The sequence below is a fragment of the Pelophylax lessonae genome (assembly GCF_965119305.1).
Source record: "Pelophylax lessonae genome assembly, chromosome: 1".
Lineage (NCBI taxonomy): Eukaryota > Metazoa > Chordata > Amphibia > Anura > Ranidae > Pelophylax > Pelophylax lessonae.
In genome coordinates, this window is record NC_138768.1 from 826,232,285 (window position 1) to 826,254,843 (window position 22,559).

General features: G+C 46.8%; 1 protein-coding gene across 1 annotated transcript in view; it reads left to right on the forward strand.

Moving 5' to 3' along the window:
• The first annotated feature begins 1,704 nt into the window (after window positions 1–1,704).
• The window catches only part of RNF24 (ring finger protein 24), a 226,003-nt gene continuing 205,148 nt past the window's right edge, over window positions 1,705–22,559 (forward strand). Inside the window, exon 1 of the mRNA XM_082267190.1 lies at window positions 1,705–1,877. The gene's annotated coding sequence lies outside the window, so the exon portion shown is untranslated. The remainder of the gene's footprint in view (window positions 1,878–22,559) is intronic.

Below are 22,559 nucleotides of genomic sequence, written 5' to 3' on the forward strand. Positions count from 1 at the left end.
CACTGTCTCTCTATAGATGATCACTGTCTCTATAGATGATCACTGTCTCTCTATAGATGATCACTGTCTCTCTATAGATGATCACTGTCTGTCTATAGATGATTACTGTCTCTCCATAGATGATCACTGTCTCTCTGTAGATGATCACTGTCTCTCCATAAATGATCACTGTCTCTCTGTAGATGATCACTGTCTCTCCATAGACGATCACTGTCTCTCTATAGATGATCACTGTCTATGTGTAGATGATCACTGTCTGTCTGTAGATGATCACTGTCTCTATAGATGATCACTGTCTCTCTGTAGATGATCACTGTCTGTCTGTAGATGATCACTGTCTCTCTGTAGATGATAACTGTCTGTCTGTAGATGATCACTGTCTCTCCATAGATGATCACTGTCTCTCTATAGATAATCACTGTCTCTCTGTAGATGATCACTGTCTCTGTAGATGATCACTGTCTCTCCATAGATGATCACTGTCTGTCTATAGATGATTACTGTCTCTCCATAGATGATCACTGTCTCTCTGTAGATGATCACTGTCTCTCTATAGATGATCACTGTCTCTCCATAGATGATCACTGTCTGTCTATAGATGATTACTGTCTCTCCATAGATGATCACTGTCTCTCTGTAGATGATCACTGTCTCTCCATAGACGATCACTGTCTCTCTATAGATGATCACTGTCTATGTGTAGATGATCACTGTCTGTCTGTAGATGATCACTGTCTCTATAGATGATCACTGTCTCTCTGTAGATGATCACTGTCTATGTGTAGATGATCACTGTCTGTCTGTAGATGATCACTGTCTCTCTGTAGATGATAACTGTCTGTCTGTAGATGATCACTGTCTCTCCATAGATGATCACTGTCTCTCTATAGATGATCACTGTCTCTCTGTAGATGATCACTGTCTCTCTATAGATGATCACTGTCTCTCTGTAGATGATCACTGTCTCTCTATAGATGATCACTGTCTGTCTATAGATGATCACTGTCTGTCTGTAGATGATCACTGTCTCTATAGATGATCACTGTCTGTCTATAGATGATCACTGTCTCTCCATAGATGATCACTGTCTCTCCATAGATGATCACTGTCTGTGTAGATGATCACTGTCTCTCTGTAGATGATCACTGTCTCTCTATAGATGATCACTGTCTCTCTGTAGATGATCACTGTCTCTCTATAGATGATCACTGTCTCTCTATAGATGATCACTGTCTGTCTATAGATGATTACTGTCTCTCTATAGATGATCACTGTCTCTCTGTAGATGATCACTGTCTCTCTATAGATGATCACTGTCTGTCTATAGATGATCACTGTCTGTCTATAGATGATCACTGTCTGTCTATAGATGATCACTGTCTCTGTAGATGATCACTGTCTCTCTGTAGATGATCACTGTCTCTCTATAGATGATCACTGTCTGTCTATAGATGATCACTGTCTGTCTATAGATGATCACTGTCTCTCTGTAGATGATCACTGTCTCTCTATAGATGATCACTGTCTCTCTATAGATGATCCCTCCAGTATCTCAGTCAGTGTCAGTGAATGAGTCTGGCTGTTTCTATCCCAGCCTCTGTCCTGGCCCCGCCCCGGGCTCCTCCCTTCTGTACAGACCCTCGGCCTGTGATTGGCGGAGGAGGGGGTCCGTCTCTCCCATTCTACGTGCCTGGATAGAACACACAGACAGAGGAATGGTGATGTGTGTAGATGGAGGGATCGGTGTGTCCGGTATAGAGCGATCCCTGGGGACCCCGCCCCTCCCTGTGTCCAGCTCCGCCCACCTCCCGGGATCTGCACAGAGAGACACTGGCAGCTGCATCTGATCACCGGAGACCCACCGAGCCCCGGACCGGGTGAGTGCCACACACTGCGCCCTACAGGGGCATACAGGCTGGTACACGGGGGGCATACAGACAGACTGCTATATGGGCTTGGCATGAAGCCTGGTATATTGGGGGGGGGGTGGTATAAAGCCTGGTATGGGGGGGCATACAGCCTGGCACATGGGGGGCATACAGTGTATATGGTTGGGCATGAAGCCTGGTATATGGGGGGGGGGGCATAAAGCCTGGTACATGGGGGGGGCATACAGTCTGGTATATGGTTGGGCATGAAGCCTGGTACATAGGGGGGGGCATACAGTCTGGTATATGGGGGGGGGGGGCATAAAGCCTGGTACATAGGGGGGGGCATACAGTCTGGTATATGGGGGGGGGCATACAGTCTGGTATATGGGGGGGCATACAGTCTGGTATATGGGGGGGGCATACAGTCTGGTATAGGGGGGGGGGCATACAGTCTGGTATATGGGGGGGGGGCATAAAGCCTGGTACATGGGGGGGGGGCATACAGTCTGGTATATGGTTGGGCATGAAGCCTGGTACATAGGGGGGGGCATACAGTCTGGTATATGGGGGGGGGCATACAGTCTGGTATATGGGGGGGGCATACAGTCTGGTATATGGGGGGGCATACAGTCTGGTATATGGGGGGGGGGCATACAGTCTGGTATATGGGGGGGGGCATACAGTCTGGTATATGGGGGGGGCATACAGTCTGGTATATGGGGGGTATACAGACTGGTATATGGGGGGAATGGAGATATGAAAGGGAGAGGGGGGGGGCATAGAGCCTTGTACATGGAGGCCATGAAGCCTTGTATATAGGGGTATACAGCCTGGTAGACGGGGAGGGGGTATACAGACTGGTATATGGGAGGGGGGGGGTCATGGAGTCTGGTATATGGTGTTTTAAACCGCCTGGTATATGGGGAGGGGGTATACAGACTAGTATATGGCGGGGACATGGAGTCTGGTATGGGGGGGGGGGGGCATGCAGCCTGGTATATTGGGGTATACAGACTGGTATATGGGGAGGGCGTGGAGTTTGGTATATGGGGTTATACAGCCTGGTATATGGAGAGGGGGTATACAGACTGGTATGTTGGGGGGGCATAGAGCCTGGTATATGCGGGGGGCATATAGCCTGGTATATACAGCACCATGGGCTGGACAGGGAATACAGTGTGATATACAGATAATTATATAGATTGGTCAGTGCAGGGAGGTTGGCACGGCCTGGCTTGAAAGGGGCTTATTACTTGGCATATATATTGCTTTGTGCAGAAGGGGGTGCTACAGCCTGATATATGGGGGGGGGGGTATACAGCCTGGTATTTGGGACTAGGTTGCTACAGCTTGATATATGGCGGCATACAGCCTGGTATATAGGGGCATAGATCCTGCTATATGAGGGCCATACAGCCTGGTATATGGGGGGGGGGGGGTATACAGCCTGGTGTTTGGGGCTAGGTTGCTACAGCTTGGTATATGGATGGCATAGAGCCTGGTATATGGGGGGGGGGCATACAGCCTGGCATATGGGGGAGTACTACAGCCTGGTATATAGGGGCATAGATCCTGCTATATGAGGGGCATACAGCCTGGTATATGGGGGGGGGGGGTATACAGCCTGGTGTTTGGGGCTAGGTTGCTACAGCTTGGTATATGGATGGCATAGAGCCTGGTATATGGGGGGGGGGGCATACAGCCTGGCATATGGGGGAGTACTACAGCCTGGTATATAGGGGCATAGATCCTGCTATATGGGGAGGGGCATAGAGCCAAATATATGGGGGTATACAGCCTGATATATGTGTAGGGGTGCTACTGACCACCAATGTAGGGGGGGGGGCATTCTTCCTACTGACCACCAATGTAAGGGGGGGGCATTCTTCCTACTGACCACCAATGTAGGGGGGGGGGGCGGCATTCTTCCTACTGACCACAAATGTAGGGGGGGGGGCGGGGGTATTCTTCCTACTGACCACCAATGTAGGGGGGACATTCTTCCTACTGACCACCAATGTAGGGGGGTATTCTTCCTATTGACTGCCAATGTAGGGGGGACATTCTTCCCATTGACCACCAATGTAGGGGGGGGCATTCTTCCTACTGACCACCAATGTAGGGGGGGGCATTCTTCCTACTGACCACCAGTGTAGGGGGGACATTCTTCCCACTGACAAGTAATGTAAGGGGGGGGGGCATTCTTTTACTGACCACCAATGTGTGTTAGGGCTGGGGGAGGAGCCCTCCTCTACTAACCACTAAGTTAAGGGGGGCGTACTTCTACTGACCGCCATTTTTTTTTGGGGGGGGGGCTCCAGCATTTAGGGGGGCCAGACTGTGCCCAGTGGGAGTAAACCATGCCCCATTGTTATTAGGGGAAGAAATTTTGGTGTCAGCGGGAGGAATAGTGCCCCATGGTTGGTGTCAGCGGAGGAATAGTGCCCCATGGTTGGTGTCAGTGGGAGGAATAGTGCCCCATGGTTGGTGTCAGTGGGAGAAATAGTGCCCCATTGTTGGTGTCAGTGGGAGGAATAGTGCCCCATGGTTGGTGTCAGTGGGAGAAATAGTGCCCCATTGTTGGTGTCAGTGGCAGGAATAGTGCTCCATTGTTGGTGTCAGTGGCAGGAATAGTGCCCCATTGTTGGTGTCAGTAGAAGGAATAGTGCCCCATTGTTGGTATCAGTGAGAGGAATAGTGCCCCATTGTTGGTGTCAGTGGGATGAATAGTACCCCATTGTTGGTGTCAGTGGCAGGAATAGTGCCCCATTGTTGGTGTCAGTAGAAGGAATAGTGCCCCATTGTTGGTATCAGTGAGAGGAATAGTGCCCCATTGTTGGTGTCAGTGGGATGAATAGTACCCCATTGTTGGTGTCAGTGGCAGGAATAGTGCCCCATTGTTGGTGTCAGAGGAATAGTGCCCCATTGCTGGTATCAGTGGGAGGAATAGTGCCCCATCATTGGTGTGTGTCAGTGAGAGGAATAGGGCCCTATCATTGGTGTCAGTGGGAGGAATAGTGCCCCATTGTTGGTGTCAGTGGCAGGAATAGTGCCCCATTGTTGGTGTCAGTGAGAGGAATAGTGCCCCATGGTTGGTGTCAGTGGCAGGAATAGTGCCCCATTGTTGGTATCAGTGAGAGGAATAGTGCCCCATTGTTGGTATCAGTGGGAGGAATAGTGCCCCATTGTTGGGGTCAGTGGGAGGAATAGTGCCCCATCATTGGTGTCAGTGAGAGGAATAGTGCCCCATTGTTGGTGTCAGTGAGAGGAATAGTGCCCCATTGTTGGGGTCAGTGGGAGGAATAGTGCCCCATTGTTGGTATCAGTGGGAGGAATAGTGCCCCATGGTTGGTGTCAGTGGGAGGAATAGTGCCCCATGGTTGGTGTCAGTGGGAGGAATAGTGCCCCATGGTTGGTGTCAGTGGAGGAATAGTGCCCCATTGTTGGTATCAGTGAGAGGAATAGTGCCCCATTGGTGGTATCAGTGAGAGGAATAGTGCCCCATCATTGGTGTCAGTGGGAGGAATAGTGCCCCATTGTTGGTGTCAGTGGCAGGAATTGGGCCTCAAGGGCCGGATAAATGCAAGGTAAGGGCCACACCAGGCCCCTCCAGATGACCCGTTGGGTATTTATGTATCATTGGATTGGATGAAATGCGTCACGCGGGGGAGGGTGTTTTTGTACATGCCTGGTATTATTTTTAGTTGGATAACAATAAAGTGTTTTTATTTTATTTTCCAAGGTCATGCTGATGGGGCGGTTCCCTGTGATGATTATTATAGAGGATGTGTGCAGTGCCGGCAGTGTGCGCAGTGCTAGAATACTCCTCATTGCAGCGCTGCCATATCTCTCTTGTATCTTTCTCTGCGATTTGCATGAAATCTTCCTCGTCTCTCGCCAGCGTCGCTCTTTGATACGCCCTTTGCATGTGATGTTGCCATGCCTTGCAGTGCGCCATGCCCCTCTTGGCATGCCCGGCCCTCCCGCTCTTTCCCTCTACTGTTTATGTTTATCAGGCTTCCATGTGGAGCTTGCTGAAGGTGAATGCAGGATTGCACCATTCATATGGCTCCAGGGGGGGGAGACAGAAGTGTCAGACAGCAGCGCTGGCCAATATTCACCATAGGGAGAGCCGGTCGTGTGTGGTGCACGCCTGTGTGCGCACATCATATAGGTGATCACGCTTTTCTTCACACGCCGCAGTATTTATGGTGTCTGGACAGGAAAAGATTTTTAATAAAAAAAATGCCCCCCCCTTTTCCATATGGCAGTTGGTTTGATCTGGAGTGACAAGGACATCCGTCTGCTGCAGCGTGCAGCCTGGACCCGTGAGACTGAGGTGGCTTCTGCAGCGTTGGGCTTCTTTCATTCTTCGGGGTGACTCCCCAGACCGTTGTCACCATAATTAGCCAGCGATGAATAGAACCCGGTTCTGCCCAAAGATTCTGGTGCATCATTTTACGCCACCTTAGAGCTCCATACGGAGGGAAGATGGAGAGGACGCAAGGTGGTGTCTTTTTTTTATGCCTTGCACCCAATGGAGTGGATTTACTAAAACTGGAGAGTGCAAAATCTGGTGCAGCTCTGCATGGTAGCCAATCAGCTTCTTCCGTCAGCTTGTTCAATTAACCACTTGCCGACTGCGGCAGGCTGGCTCAGCTGCGCAAACCGACTCAGTACTACGTCGGTCGCGCGTGTGCGGCGTGCTCCTGCCCCCACTAGGCAGCGGGGATGCCGATGCACGGGGCCGGTGGCCGCAATTGCCGCCGGCCACCTGCAGTCGCTCCCCGCTGAGAGAGAACGAAGGTCGGCTGTTGTAAACACAGCCAACCGTTCTTCTCTCTGAAATGATCACAGAGCGCTTGTGATCTTCTATATAGGATCACAGGTCTCTATGGTCATTTCACAAGCCACGCCCCTCCCACAGTTAGAAAACACACCCCTAGGCTCGCATTTAACCCTTTGATCACCCACTAGGTTAACCCTTTCCCTGACAGTGTCATTAGTACAGTAACAATGTATATTTTTAGCCATATTTTTAAAATGTCAGTTAGGCCCCTTTCACACGGGCGCACCGCTCGACGGAGTCCGTTCTGCTCTGCGGGGGATCGATCCGCCGATCACCACTGAGCAGGTGGATGACAGCTCTGTCTCTGCTCAGTGGAATGGTGGATTGTATAGTGTAGGGTCAGTAGGGTCAGTGGAATGGTGGATTGTGTAGTGTAGGGTCAGTGGAATGGTGGATTGTATAGTGTAGGGTCAGTGGAATGGTGGATTGTATAGTGTAGGGTCAGTGGAATGGTGGATTGTGTAGTGTAGGGTCAGTAGGGTCAGTGGAATGGTGGATTGTGAAGTGTAGGGTCAGTGGAATGGTGGATTGTATAGTGTAGGGTCAGTGGAATGGTGGATTGTGTAGTGTAGGGTCAGTGGAATGGTGGATTGTATAGTGTAGGGTCAGTGGATTGTGTAGTGTATGGTCAGTGGAATGGTGGGTTGTGTAGTGTAGGGTCAGTGGAATGGTGGATTGTATAGTGTAGGGTCAGTGGAATGGTGGATTGTGTAGTGTAGGGTCAGTGGAATGGTGGATTGTATAGTATAGGGTCAGTGGAATGGTGGATTGTATAGTGTATGGTCAGTGGAATGGTGGATTGTATAGTGTAGGGTCAGTGGAATGGTGGATTGTGTAGTGTAGGGTCAGTGGAATGGTGGATTGTATAGTATAGGGTCAGTGGAATGGTGGATTGTATAGTGTATGGTCAGTGGAATGGTGGATTGTATAGTGTAGGGTCAGTGGAATGGTGGATTGTATAGTGTAGGGTCAGTGGAATGGTGGATTGTGTAGTATAGGGTCAGTGGAATGGTGGATTGTGTAGTGTATGGTCAGTGGAATGGTGGATTGTATAGTGTAGGGTCAGTGGATTGTGTAGTGTATGGTCAGTGGAATGGTGGATTGTATAGTGTAGGGTCAGTGGATTGTGTAGTGTATGGTCAGTGGAATGGTGGATTGTATAGTGTAGGGTCAGTGGAATGGTGGATTGTATAGTGTAGGGTCAGTGGATTGTGTAGTGTATGGTCAGTGGAATGGTGGATTGTGTAGTGTAGGGTCAGTGGAATGGTGGATTGTATAGTGTAGGGTCAGTGGATTGTGTAGTGTATGGTCAGTGGAATGGTGGATTGTATAGTGTAGGGTCAGTGGAATGGTGGATTGTATAGTATAGGGTCAGTGGAATGGTGGATTGTATAGTGTATGGTCAGTGGAATGGTGGATTGTATAGTGTAGGGTCAGTGGAATGGTGGATTGTATAGTGTATGGTCAGTGGAATGGTGGATTGTGTAGTGTATGGTCAGTGGAATGGTGGATTGTATAGTGTAGGGTCAGTGGAATGGTGGATTGTGTAGTGTAGGGTCAGTGGAATGGTGGATTGTGTAGTGTATGGTCAGTGGAATGGTGGATTGTATAGTGTAGGGTCAGTGGAATGGTGGATTGTATAGTGTAGGGTCAGTGGATTGTGTAGTGTATGGTCAGTGGAATGGTGGGTTGTGTAGTGTAGGGTCAGTGGAATGGTGGATTGTGTAGTGTAGGGTCAGTGGAATGGTGGATTGTGTAGTGTATGGTCAGTGGAATGGTGGATTGTATAGTGTATGGTCAGTGGAATGGTGGATTGTATAGTGTAGGGTCAGTGGAATGGTGGATTGTATAGTGTAGGGTCAGTGGAATGGTGGATTGTATAGTGTATGGTCAGTGGAATGGTGGATTGTGTAGTGTATGGTCAGTGGAATGGTGGATTGTATAGTGTAGGGTCAGTGGAATGGTGGATTGTGTAGTGTAGGGTCAGTGGAATGGTGGATTGTATAGTATAGGGTCAGTGGAATGGTGGATTGTATAGTGTATGGTCAGTGGAATGGTGGATTGTGTAGTGTATGGTCAGTGGAATGGTGGATTGTATAGTGTAGGGTCAGTGGAATGGTGGATTGTATAGTGTAGGGTCAGTGGAATGGTGGATTGTGTAGTGTATGGTCAGTGGAATGGTGGATTGTGTAGTGTATGGTCAGTGGAATGGTGGATTGTATAGTGTAGGGTCAGTGGATTGTGTAGTGTATGGTCAGTGGAATGGTGGATTGTATAGTGTAGGGTCAGTGGATTGTGTAGTGTATGGTCAGTGGAATGGTGGATTGTGTAGTGTAGGGTCAGTGGAATGGTGGATTGTATAGTGTAGGGTCAGTGGATTGTGTAGTGTATGGTCAGTGGAATGGTGGATTGTGTAGTGTAGGGTCAGTGGAATGGTGGATTGTATAGTGTAGGGTCAGTGGAATGGTGGATTGTGTAGTGTAGGGTCAGTGGAATGGTGGATTGTATAGTATAGGGTCAGTGGAATGGTGGATTGTATAGTGTATGGTCAGTGGAATGGTGGATTGTATAGTGTAGGGTCAGTGGAATGGTGGATTGTGTAGTGTAGGGTCAGTGGATTGTGTAGTGTATGGTCAGTGGAATGGTGGATTGTGTAGTGTAGGGTCAGTGGATTGTGTAGTGTATGGTCAGTGGAATGGTGGATTGTGTAGTGTAGGGTCAGTGGAATGGTGGATTGTATAGTGTATGGTCAGTGGAATGGTGGATTGTGTAGTGTATGGTCAGTGGAATGGTGGATTGTATAGTGTAGGGTCAGTGGAATGGTGGATTGTATAGTGTATGGTCAGTGGAATGGTGGATTGTATAGTGTAGGGTCAGTGGAATGGTGGATTGTGTAGTGTAGGGTCAGTAGGGTCAGTGGAATGGTGGATTGTGTAGTGTAGGGTCAGTGGAATGGTGGATTGTGTAGTGTAGGGTCAGTGGAATGGTGGATTGTATAGTGTAGGGTCAGTGGATTGTGTAGTGTATGGTCAGTGGAATGGTGGGTTGTGTAGTGTAGGGTCAGTGGAATGGTGGATTGTATAGTGTAGGGTCAGTGGAATGGTGGATTGTATAGTGTATGGTCAGTGGAATGGTGGATTGTGTAGTGTATGGTCAGTGGAATGGTGGATTGTATAGTGTAGGGTCAGTGGAATGGTGGATTGTGTAGTGTATGGTCAGTGGAATGGTGGATTGTGTAGTGTAGGGTCAGTGGAATGGTGGATTGTGTAGTGTAGGGTCAGTGGAATGGTGGATTGTATAGTATAGGGTCAGTGGAATGGTGGATTGTATAGTGTATGGTCAGTGGAATGGTGGATTGTATAGTGTAGGGTCAGTGGAATGGTGGATTGTGTAGTGTAGGGTCAGTGGAATGGTGGATTGTGTAGTATAGGGTCAGTGGAATGGTGGATTGTGTAGTGTATGGTCAGTGGAATGGTGGATTGTATAGTGTAGGGTCAGTGGATTGTGTAGTGTATGGTCAGTGGAATGGTGGATTGTATAGTGTAGGGTCAGTGGATTGTGTAGTGTATGGTCAGTGGAATGGTGGATTGTGTAGTGTAGGGTCAGTGGAATGGTGGATTGTATAGTGTAGGGTCAGTGGATTGTGTAGTGTATGGTCAGTGGAATGGTGGATTGTATAGTGTAGGGTCAGTGGAATGGTGGATTGTATAGTATAGGGTCAGTGGAATGGTGGATTGTATAGTGTATGGTCAGTGGAATGGTGGATTGTATAGTGTAGGGTCAGTGGAATGGTGGATTGTATAGTGTATGGTCAGTGGAATGGTGGATTGTGTAGTGTATGGTCAGTGGAATGGTGGATTGTATAGTGTAGGGTCAGTGGAATGGTGGATTGTGTAGTGTAGGGTCAGTGGAATGGTGGATTGTGTAGTGTATGGTCAGTGGAATGGTGGATTGTATAGTGTAGGGTCAGTGGAATGGTGGATTGTATAGTGTAGGGTCAGTGGATTGTGTAGTGTATGGTCAGTGGAATGGTGGGTTGTGTAGTGTAGGGTCAGTGGAATGGTGGATTGTGTAGTGTAGGGTCAGTGGAATGGTGGATTGTGTAGTGTATGGTCAGTGGAATGGTGGATTGTATAGTGTATGGTCAGTGGAATGGTGGATTGTATAGTGTAGGGTCAGTGGAATGGTGGATTGTATAGTGTATGGTCAGTGGAATGGTGGATTGTGTAGTGTATGGTCAGTGGAATGGTGGATTGTATAGTGTAGGGTCAGTGGAATGGTGGATTGTATAGTGTATGGTCAGTGGAATGGTGGATTGTGTAGTGTATGGTCAGTGGAATGGTGGATTGTATAGTGTAGGGTCAGTGGAATGGTGGATTGTGTAGTGTAGGGTCAGTGGAATGGTGGATTGTATAGTATAGGGTCAGTGGAATGGTGGATTGTATAGTGTATGGTCAGTGGAATGGTGGATTGTGTAGTGTATGGTCAGTGGAATGGTGGATTGTATAGTGTAGGGTCAGTGGAATGGTGGATTGTGTAGTGTAGGGTCAGTGGAATGGTGGATTGTATAGTGTAGGGTCAGTGGAATGGTGGATTGTGTAGTGTATGGTCAGTGGAATGGTGGATTGTGTAGTGTAGGGTCAGTGGATTGTGTAGTGTATGGTCAGTGGAATGGTGGATTGTATAGTGTAGGGTCAGTGGATTGTGTAGTGTATGGTCAGTGGAATGGTGGATTGTGTAGTGTAGGGTCAGTGGAATGGTGGATTGTATAGTGTAGGGTCAGTGGATTGTGTAGTGTATGGTCAGTGGAATGGTGGATTGTGTAGTGTAGGGTCAGTGGAATGGTGGATTGTATAGTGTAGGGTCAGTGGAATGGTGGATTGTGTAGTGTAGGGTCAGTGGAATGGTGGATTGTATAGTATAGGGTCAGTGGAATGGTGGATTGTATAGTGTATGGTCAGTGGAATGGTGGATTGTGTAGTGTATGGTCAGTGGAATGGTGGATTGTATAGTGTAGGGTCAGTGGAATGGTGGATTGTGTAGTGTAGGGTCAGTGGATTGTGTAGTGTATGGTCAGTGGAATGGTGGATTGTGTAGTGTAGGGTCAGTGGAATGGTGGATTGTATAGTGTATGGTCAGTGGAATGGTGGATTGTGTAGTGTATGGTCAGTGGAATGGTGGATTGTATAGTGTAGGGTCAGTGGAATGGTGGATTGTATAGTGTATGGTCAGTGGAATGGTGGATTGTGTAGTGTATGGTCAGTGGAATGGTGGATTGTATAGTGTAGGGTCAGTGGAATGGTGGATTGTGTAGTGTATGGTCAGTGGAATGGTGGATTGTATAGTGTAGGGTCAGTGGAATGGTGGATTGTATAGTGTAGGGTCAGTGGATTGTGTAGTGTATGGTCAGTGGAATGGTGGATTGTGTAGTGTAGGGTCAGTGGAATGGTGGATTGTATAGTATAGGGTCAGTGGAATGGTGGATTGTATAGTGTATGGTCAGTGGAATGGTGGATTGTGTAGTGTAGGGTCAGTGGAATGGTGGATTGTGTAGTGTAGGGTCAGTGGAATGGTGGATTGTGTAGTGTAGGGTCAGTGGAATGGTGGATTGTGTAGTATAGGGTCAGTGGAATGGTGGATTGTGTAGTGTATGGTCAGTGGAATGGTGGATTGTATAGTGTAGGGTCAGTGGAATGGTGGATTGTATAGTGTAGGGTCAGTGGATTGTGTAGTGTATGGTCAGTGGAATGGTGGATTGTGTAGTGTAGGGTCAGTGGAATGGTGGATTGTATAGTGTAGGGTCAGTGGAATGGTGGATTGTATAGTGTAGGGTCAGTGGAATGGTGGATTGTATAGTGTAGGGTCAGTGGAATGGTGGATTGTATAGTGTAGGGTCAGTGGAATGGTGGATTGTGTAGTGTAGGGTCAGTGGAATGGTGGATTGTGTAGTGTAGGGTCAGTGGAATGGTGGATTGTATAGTGTAGGGTCAGTGGAATGGTGGATTGTATAGTGTAGGGTCAGTGGAATGGTGGATTGTATAGTGTAGGGTCAGTGGAATGGTGGATTGTGTAGTGTAGGGTCAGTGGAATGGTGGATTGTATAGTGTAGGGTCAGTGGATTGTGTAGTGTATGGTCAGTGGAATGGTGGATTGTATAGTGTAGGGTCAGTGGAATGGTGGATTGTATAGTGTAGGGTCAGTGGAATGGTGGATTGTGTAGTGTAGGGTCAGTGGAATGGTGGATTGTGTAGTGTAGGGTCAGTGGAATGGTGGATTGTGTAGTGTAGGGTCAGTGGATTGTGTAGTGTAGGGTCAGTGGAATGGTGGATTGTGTAGTGTAGGGTCAGTGGAATGGTGGATTGTGTAGTATAGGGTCAGTGGAATGGTGGATTGTATAGTGTAGGGTCAGTGGAATGGTGGATTGTGTAGTGTAGGGTCAGTGGAATGGTGGATTGTATAGTGTAGGGTCAGTGGAATGGTGGATTGTATAGTGTAGGGTCAGTGGAATGGTGGATTGTATAGTGTAGGGTCAGTGGAATGGTGGATTGTATAGTGTAGGGTCAGTGGAATGGTGGATTGTGTAGTGTAGGGTCAGTGGAATGGTGGATTGTATAGTGTAGGGTCAGTGGAATGGTGGATTGTGTAGTGTAGGGTCAGTGGAATGGTGGATTGTATAGTGTAGGGTCAGTGGAATGGTGGATTGTGTAGTGTAGGGTCAGTGGATTGTGTAGTGTATGGTCAGCCTTCTGTCTTTTTATGTAGTAACCACTTCAGACAAGGAGGGGCAGTACTGCAAACCAATCATAGTTACAGTTAGTCATATTGAAAAAAGACACAAGACCATCAGGCTCAACCAATAAAAAACAAATAACGGTAATGAAAACCCAACCATACAATCCCATATACACAATCCTATACCCATAGTTAATCCAGAGGAAGTTGAAAACCCCCAGCAAAGCATGATCCAATTTCCTACAGCAGGGAAAAAATTCCTTCCTGATCCCCCGAGAGGCAATCGGATATTCCCTGGATCAACCTTACCTATAAATATTAGTATCCAGTTATATTAAGTCCACCCAGGAAAGAATCCAGGCCTTTTTTAAAGTGAGCTGGCCAGATCCACCTCTGGAGGGAGTCTATTCCACATTTTCACAGCAGTCAGAGTGCTCAGGGCTGACCCCATCAGTGTGTTCTGCTCCTTCACTATCCAATCACAGGCAAGGAATCGCAGGTCCTCCAGGCTTTATTGCTTCATCTACAGCAGGGAAAAGCTTGGGGAGTTCCTGGCTGAGCTGTCTGGCAGGGATGGGTTAGGATGCTGTCTGTTTATTTCTGGCAGCCATGACAGTTCATACATTTTTCAGCGGCGGATTTACCGGTCTGAACTATTTATGAAGTGGGGGAAGACCTCGGGGAGGGAGGGAGGGAATGCTTTGAATAAACTTCTTCTTATCTTACAATATTTCCAGAGGATGTGTGGAAAGAAATGTTTGCCTTTGGTGTGAGCGATACGTTCAATGTTCTTCCTGCCATTCTCTACATTGCAGAGATACAAATAATTTATACATTCAATGAGTGTCTGGCCCGGGAAAGACCTTTCCCATAATCCCTCTGTGTGATTGGGTGAGACCTGAACCAGGTGAGGGTTGTAAACCCCCCCCCCATATACCCAGTGTAGGGACTGGTCTCAGGTGATATACAAAGATGAAACAAATCCTCATACATAAGTTGTACCTGTATATCTGCAGTCTTCTTCTCTCTACATCCATTCAAAGTGCAGAATTTATAAAGCTTGTCTGAGCTGTCTGAAAAAAGGGGGCGGAGAGCTGACGTTACACTCTGCGGAGCTCAATGAGGAGAGTTCTGAGAGCTGATTGGAGGGAAGGGACACACAGCAGCTGAGGCTGTCAATCACAGGCTGTGTGCTGGAGGTCCCTCCCCTGTCACCTTTTTTCTCTTGGTGTCAAGAAAACTTGTCGGAAGTGACTCATGCACCAGCGGCCGTTCCTTCAGAGCGCATGCACCAGTGATGTCACTGGCTGCATTTAAGGTAAATATCTCCTAAACGGTACATGTTTAGGAGATATTTACAGTACCTATAGGTAAGCCTTATCATAGGCTGCTTACCTATATAGGTAAAAGTTGCAGAGGAGGGTTTACTTCCTCTTTAAGTGAATACCGGTATGCTGGCCAAGGATTCAAACCCACAGCCTCTCACTTGCTAGCCTGTTATTCTAACAGCTATGCTTGGTCCTTAATTGGTTAAAGAGCACCGGTCATTTCAGATCCACCATGGCAGCGCCTATTAGCGGGCATCCACTCACCTGCTGCCACCATGTCCCTCCCCTTGTTGTGTCACTGCCACATCACCAGCCGTCCCATTAAAGTGAATGGGACTGTGGGTGAGTCAACAACGGGTCAGAGGAGGAGCCGCTGCGGGACAGAGATGACAGTTGCTCTTTAAAAATTATGATTTAGATCGAGTGGATTTAAATGAAGCCTTACTAGTGATTTATATCCTGATTTCAATCAACTTGATTTAAATCAAATCCACCCTGCATAAGGCATTTTAATATTTGCATAACTCCTCCCAAGAGCCCGCCCACTGCTTGCATCCAGGCTGAGGTGAGGCAGAGCGCTGTGATGTTATCAGGAGGCAATCTACAGCACCCTGCCAGCGCTTCCCGCCAGCCATGATCTACCTGCATTGCATAGAGAAGCACAGAGCCCCAGTGATGGCAACACGAAGTCTAAAATAAACGGAAATATTTTAGGCTCCATTCACATAAAGGCGTCTCAGATCATGGGCAGAATTGCCGCGATTCTGCCCGCGATCCAGAATCAATGCAAATCGCGGAACGCCTGTGCGATTCCCGGGACTTGCAATGGCACCCCCAAACTCGGCGCAAACCGAATCGCGGGACAAAGAAGTTCTTGTACTTTTTTGGGCGAGACAGGTGTCCCATGATTCTGTTTCCACGATTTTACCGTCCGGTGACAATGGTGGTGAAATCACGCCGCGTTTGGGGTGCCATTGCAAGTCACAAGAATCGCACGGGCGTCCCGCGATTTGCAGCCTTATTAAAAAATTATCATCAGCCTGTTGATGAGGAGAGACCAAGGCAACCAGGCAAAATTTCCCACTCCATCTTAAACCTCCCCTCCCCCCTCCCTCTTTTGGTAGCGGGGGGCATCCTTAGCACGGTGAGCGGCTGCTTGTAGTGCCCCAAGGACTTATTTCTGCCTTTGTAATTCCCTTCTTGTATTTGTAGTGCCGTGTATGATGTGTGCCCTCTATGCCAGGGCTTTCCTGGCCTCTTACAACTTTTTCCGCAGATCGAACGCACATGGTATTTGTGTTTACGATTGGTGTCCGGCGGCGGCGGTGGACAGGCTGTTTATTCATTGGCCGGACACTCAGCTGTGTGTTCCTCTATGACGGTGACTATACAGGGCCTCTTGTGTGAGATTTGGGGGGAGGGGGAGGGGTGTCACATTTAGCAGCCAATGAGATTCCAGCCAGCCTGGACAAGGGCAAGTAGAGAAGATTTTTAAAGAATAAGTGTGCTGTTCCCTAAAAATCAAACCCCCCGAAAATCAGCAAAGGGTAAATGTGATCTTCTGTTTAGGCCTCTTGCACATGATGCTTCTGGTTGAGCATCTACTTTTGCAGACTTTTTTTTTATGTATTTGCGCGTATTTCTGCGCATATGCACACGTGCGCATTTTTGCACAAATGCGTGAAAACGTATTCTCGCCTTCTTGTTCTGCACAGTATGTAAATGGGCATTTGCCCGCATTTGCGCACATGAGGCGTAAATTACTGACCAAAAATGCAGATTTTTCTATTTTTTAATGCACGGCGCTTGTTTACCCGCCTGTGTGCACAGGCACATTACAATTAATGGGCTGTATTTATGCTCAGTACAAAAAAAGCTATACTTAGCTTTTTCAAGCTGCAGTGTGCAAGGCCTTAAAGAGGAAGTAAACCCTCTGGAAAAAAAAAAACCTGTAAAGACAAAGGCATAATGAGCTAGTATGCATCGCATACTAGCTCATTATAAAGTACTTACCTTAGAACGAAGCTCCCGCAGTGCCGTCCGCCTAGCGACAGAACGGCCGACATGTTCAGCCGTCCTGCTTCCTGGATCACGTCCACCGGCCATCTGATTGGCCGGAGGCGCGATTACATCACCGCCTGTCATGGCACAGAGCTCTGAAGGAACGGCACGGTTGGCCGTTCCTTCAGAGCGCATGCGCGATGACGTCATTGGCTGCATGCACTGTAAATATCTCCTAAACGGTACATGTTTGGGAGATATTTATAGCACCTATAGGTAAGCCTTAATATAGGCTTACCCAGTGCTTTTTTTCTCAGAGAATAGGTGCAGGAACTCCTCCCTTCTGAGTCACCCTTAATTCTGTCCCCTACCCACCCCCGAGCACCATTCCTTGGTTTCACCTTCTACCCACCTCCCAGTACCACCCCTTTTAGAGAATTAACGATAACAAGAAAGGCAATATAATAGATCTAGAAACAATGGACACCCCAGCGACAATAGATCCACCCCTGCAACTTTGAATTTCCAATATCCAGCATCAATAGACTCTCCAGCAGCATTAGGCCCCTCCCTCAACAGTAGATCCCTCCCAGCAATGATTGATTCCCTGCAACATGATACCCCACCAGCAACAACAGACTTCCCCAGCAACAATAGACCCTCTGCGCAAATAGATCCCCTCCAGCAGCAAATAGATCCCCTCCAGCAACACTAGATTCCCCAGTAGCCAGCATCAAAAGACCCTCCAGCAGCCAGCAACAAAGACCCCTCCCTCAATAAATCCCTCCCAGCAACAACTGACCAACCAGGAGCAAAAGACCCACCTCAGCAACAATAAATCCCTATGAGCAACAGAAAACCTCCCCAGCAACAATAGACCCCCATCCTCTGCAGCAATAGATTCCCTATTAGCCAGCATCAATAGACCCTCCAGCACACCCCAGCACCCCTTGCCATTACATACATTCAGTTCTGGAGGTGCCGGAACTGCGTTCCCCCGCGTTCCCGCTGAAAAAAAGCCCTGGGCTTACCTATAGGTAAAAGTCTTTAAAGTGGGTTTACAACCACTTTATTAGAAATGTCACCAAACCCCGACTTTACTCAGTTAAGGCCTCTTGCACACTGCAGCTTAAAAATGCTCAGTACAGCTTTTTTTTGTTCTGAGCTAAAATACAACCCATTAATTGTAATGTGCCTGTGCACACAGGCGGGTAAACAAACGCCGTGCATTCTTCAGTAAAAAGAAAAATCTGAATTTTTGGTCAGTAATTTACGTCTCATGTGCGCAAATACCCATTTACATATTGTGCAGAACAAGAATGTGAAAATATTTTTTTGCGCGAAATTGTGCGAACGTATATACGCAAAAATGTGCGTAAATACATAAAAAAAAAAAGTCTGAAAAAGTAGATGCTCAAAAGGAGTATCCGGTACAAGAGGCCTTACAGTATTTATATAATGCTGTTCTGTCTATACTGATTCCCGGTCAAAGACAGCCCTGAACCCAAAACCGACGCATGACAGCCAGGGAACTAGCATTGTCAAAATGAGAATTCAGCAATGGCAGCCTCCATTATTACTCTCTATTGATGGAGTCACTTTAAAGCTGAAATCTGGGCAGACATAAAAGACACAAATGAATGCAGTTATTTAACCCCTTCACACCTATGGGTAAAACAAATGCCTAAGCACAATTTTGCAACTTTGACATGTTAGTAAAACCGTACATACTATTTATTAATATTTGATGCAATTAATATTTGATGTTATTATTGTAAAGCGCTGCGCAAACTGTCGGCGCTATATAAATCCTGTATAATAATAATAATAATATTAGCATTTTTTTTCTGGCGCAGCGCTATTTGATATTTATTCGTTATGTCTGTTTGAAGTGGTTTACACTGACAGTGTTGGCAGCCAGATATATTTATATATTTATATATATATATATATTTTTTTTTTTTCATGACAAATTTAAATTGGGCTTTCATTTGATGGTAAATGGTAATGGGTATCTCCTGTGTTTTTTTTTTTTTTTTTATTATCATAGGAAAACTGGCCCAAAATAGTAAAAAAAAAAAAAAAAAAAAAAAAAAAAAAAGCGTTTTTTAAAGTAGCTGTATATTTTTTGTTATTACTATAACCTACCACCAAGAACAACTGCAAATGAATTTTCCTGCTTCTGACGATTGCAGTGATACCACATATTGCTTGTATGTTCCCGTAGTACAGCCCAGAAACAATAGTGCATGTTTTTCTTTCTTTTTTTTTTTTTTTGTTAAACACACTGACGCTAACTGACATTTAATTAAAAAAAAAATGATTTAAAAAAAAAAAAATCTTGCCTAAAGTATACTAAATTTGACCTTTGACCTTGACTCTTGACCCCGACCTTGACCCAAACACTAACTGGCACTAACCTAGGTTAAACCTTGTTCTACCTATTTTTTTTAATTTTTAATAATAAAAATATATATATATATATATATATATATATATATATATATATATATATATATATATATATATATATTTTTTTTTTTTTTCATCTCTGCAAGGAGAGAGAGAGAGAGATACAATGTTTCTCTCTCTTCCATTCACAGAGAGAGAAACACAGGGGCGGGCTTCACAGTGACTGATTACTGTGGTAGCCAATCAGAGGCTATCACAGTGATCAGGTGATCCGCAACCGTGCGTTCTGGGTACCAGTCGTTAGTAGGGATATATATGCGGCCCCAGTGGAAAAAAAGCCCAGTCCAGTGAGGTCACATATGTTGGCATGAAGGTGTTAATAAATACATCCTTAAGTCCCTGTTCACACCGGTAAGACTTGTCATGCGATTTGCCAGGACTAAATCACATGACAAGTCGCACCCTTTTGTTGGCAGTGGAACTGTTCAAATAGGTGCGACTCCGACTTTACGGTGCTGCACCGATTTTAAAAAAAAGTAGTTCCTGCACTACAATTTCAGGTGTGACTTGCGAAGACATCTGTGCGTGAAATCGATGTCAGCCAAGTCGCACCTAAAGTCGCACTGACATGCGGCTTCGAAGCCTCACAATTTCCAAACCGTATTGAGTGTGAACCAGGGCTGAACAGATTTTATTAAATACAAGCAGTGGAAGTACCTGGAAATGGGACCTAGTATCAGCCTTTTACAGTCCCCTGTACAGCAGGGCTGGAGTGTGGGAAGAAGAAGCAGCATAAGGAGCCAAGAAGCTGACAAGAAGAGCGCAAAGTAATAGATGAGCTCATCACTGTGCTGTTTCTCCTTTCACTGTCCAGTCACAGGTTGGGGGCAGATCCAGGATGACCTGGGCCCAGGGAAAGCGGGTTGAATGATTCTGACCATCAGACTGAGGACATCTAGTGGCATAAAAAAAGGACAGCAGGGCTGGAGTGTGGGAAGAAGAAGCAGCGTAATTAAGGAGCCAATAAGCTGACAAGAGGAGAGCAAAGTAACAAATTAGCTCATCGCTGTGCTGTTTCTCCTTTCACTGTCTGTTCACAGGCTGGGGGGCGGGGGGGGGGGGCAGATCCAGGATGTCCTGGGCTCAGAGGAAGTGGTTTGAATGATTCTGACCACCAGACTGAGGACATCTAGTGGCAGAAAGCACTGCACAATAAATCTCTGAATTGAAGATAAATATTGCAGCAAAATCTGGTTTTGTTATTTTATCATTTAATGGGCTATTCGTTTTTATCTTGTTTTTGGCTGGAGTTCCGCTTTAAGGTACTTGCCTATTGCTCATTTTTTTAATATTTCTTTAAATAGATCAAATCTCATTCGCTAAAATCTCCTCCAATCCCCTTCACGCCCTCACTACAGCTCAGTCGCACATTGCCGGGAGGGCATCATATGACGCCTTGCCGTGTTTGCGCTTTCCGCGCACCCCCCGTGTCACGCATCAGCAGGTATCTATCATTGCTTCATCCTTCAGACACAACTGATTACAGGTCAGGGTAAGGAGCCAATCACAACATGTGACCAGCTGTGTCCAATCACAGCTGAGCAGTGTAAGCAGGATTTGCCGGTCATTGTCAGTCCTCCCCTCATGCTGACAGTGCCTGAGGAGAGCCGATAACTGGCACTCTGGGAACAACTACACTGATAATCAGGGCACTGATCATCTGTGTACCACCAACAGTGCCCATCAGTGATGCCTGTCAGTGCCTGTCATTGCTGTCTATCAGTGGCCATCAGTGCACCCTTATCAGTGCCTATCATTGCCACCCATCAATGCCCTTCAGTGTCACTCATCAGTGCCTATCATTACCACCTATCAATGCCCATCAGTATCATCCATCAATGCCTATCATTGCACCTATTAGTACTCATCAGTGCCTATCAGTGCCCATCAGTGCCTATCATTGCCATCTATCAGTGCCCATCAGTGCAGCCTCATCAGTGCCCATCATTGCCGTCTATCAATGCCCATCAGTGCTTATCATTGCCACCTATCAGTGCCCATCAGTGTCACCCATCAATGCCTATCATTGCCACCTATCAGTGGCCATCAGTGTCACTCATCAGTGACTATCATTACCACCTATCAATGTCCATCAGTGCCATCCATCAATGCTATCATTGCACCTATTAGTGCCCATCAGTGTCACTCATCAGTGCCTATCATTGCCGTCTATCAGTGCCCATCAGTGCAGCCTCATCAGTGCCTATAATTGCCGTCTATCAGTGCCCATCAGTTAGCCTCACCGGTGCCTATTATTGCTGTCTATCAGTGCCCATCAGTGCACCCTTATCAGTGCCCATCGGTGCTTATCATTGCCACCTATCAGTGCCCATCAGTGTCACCCATCAATGCCTATCATTGCCACCTATCAGTGCCCATCAATGTCACTCATCAGTGCCTATCATTGCTGTCTTATCAGTGCCGCCTCATCCATGCCCATCAATGAAGGAGAAAAATTACTAATTTACAAAAATTTAAACCAAGAAAAACTTTTTTTTTTCCCCCGAAAATGGTCAGTCTTTTTTCGTTTGTTTAGCAACAAACAAAAACCCCTCAGTAGTGATTAAATACCAGCAGAAGAAAGCTTTATGTGTCTAACAAAAAAAAAGATACAAATGTCCTATGGGTATTGGGTACAATGTTGCAAATTGCAATAGTGTTGAAGTCTGAAAATTGGCCAGGGCAGGAAGGGGGTGAAAGTGCCTGGTAGGCAAGTGGTTAATCTCCAGCTCTCCAGCAGGTTTAGAATTTGAATGAAATATTCCCCAGTGATCTTGCGTGTTCAGGCACTTCCTGGTACAGGGTGACAACCGCCTCCTAAGCATGCTGCTGCGTTGTCACGCTGGAGAGTACAAGCGGCCATCCTGACACACTTTACAGAGGCGTGGTCCATTGTTGTCACTGTCCGGGTCAGAGTAACGATGCTGCAGTGATTGCATGGAGACAGGAAGTGGCTGAAGGAGCCTGGAGGAGATCAGCAGATGCAGGTTCTTTTCCTGCTACACTAGGTTGCCATCTGCTGTAGGGAAGGGGACGGGGTTTCCAGTGTTTTTGTATGCAGCCTTTAGTCCCCTATTCTGCATCATTACTGACTTTTCTGAAGTCCTCTGATTTACTGACGCGGGGGTCTAGGATGACATCAGGTGCTATATTTGTCACCTCTCCCCTCCTTCCTCCTGTCAGCTGTAATCCTGTACAAGTGTGAATACAAGTCCCATACAGCAGGTGCTGCTACATCTGTTTCCTCTGCAGGGGAGGTGCCATTACCCAGAATGCATCAGCAGGTCATGTGCTGAGGCTGACGCG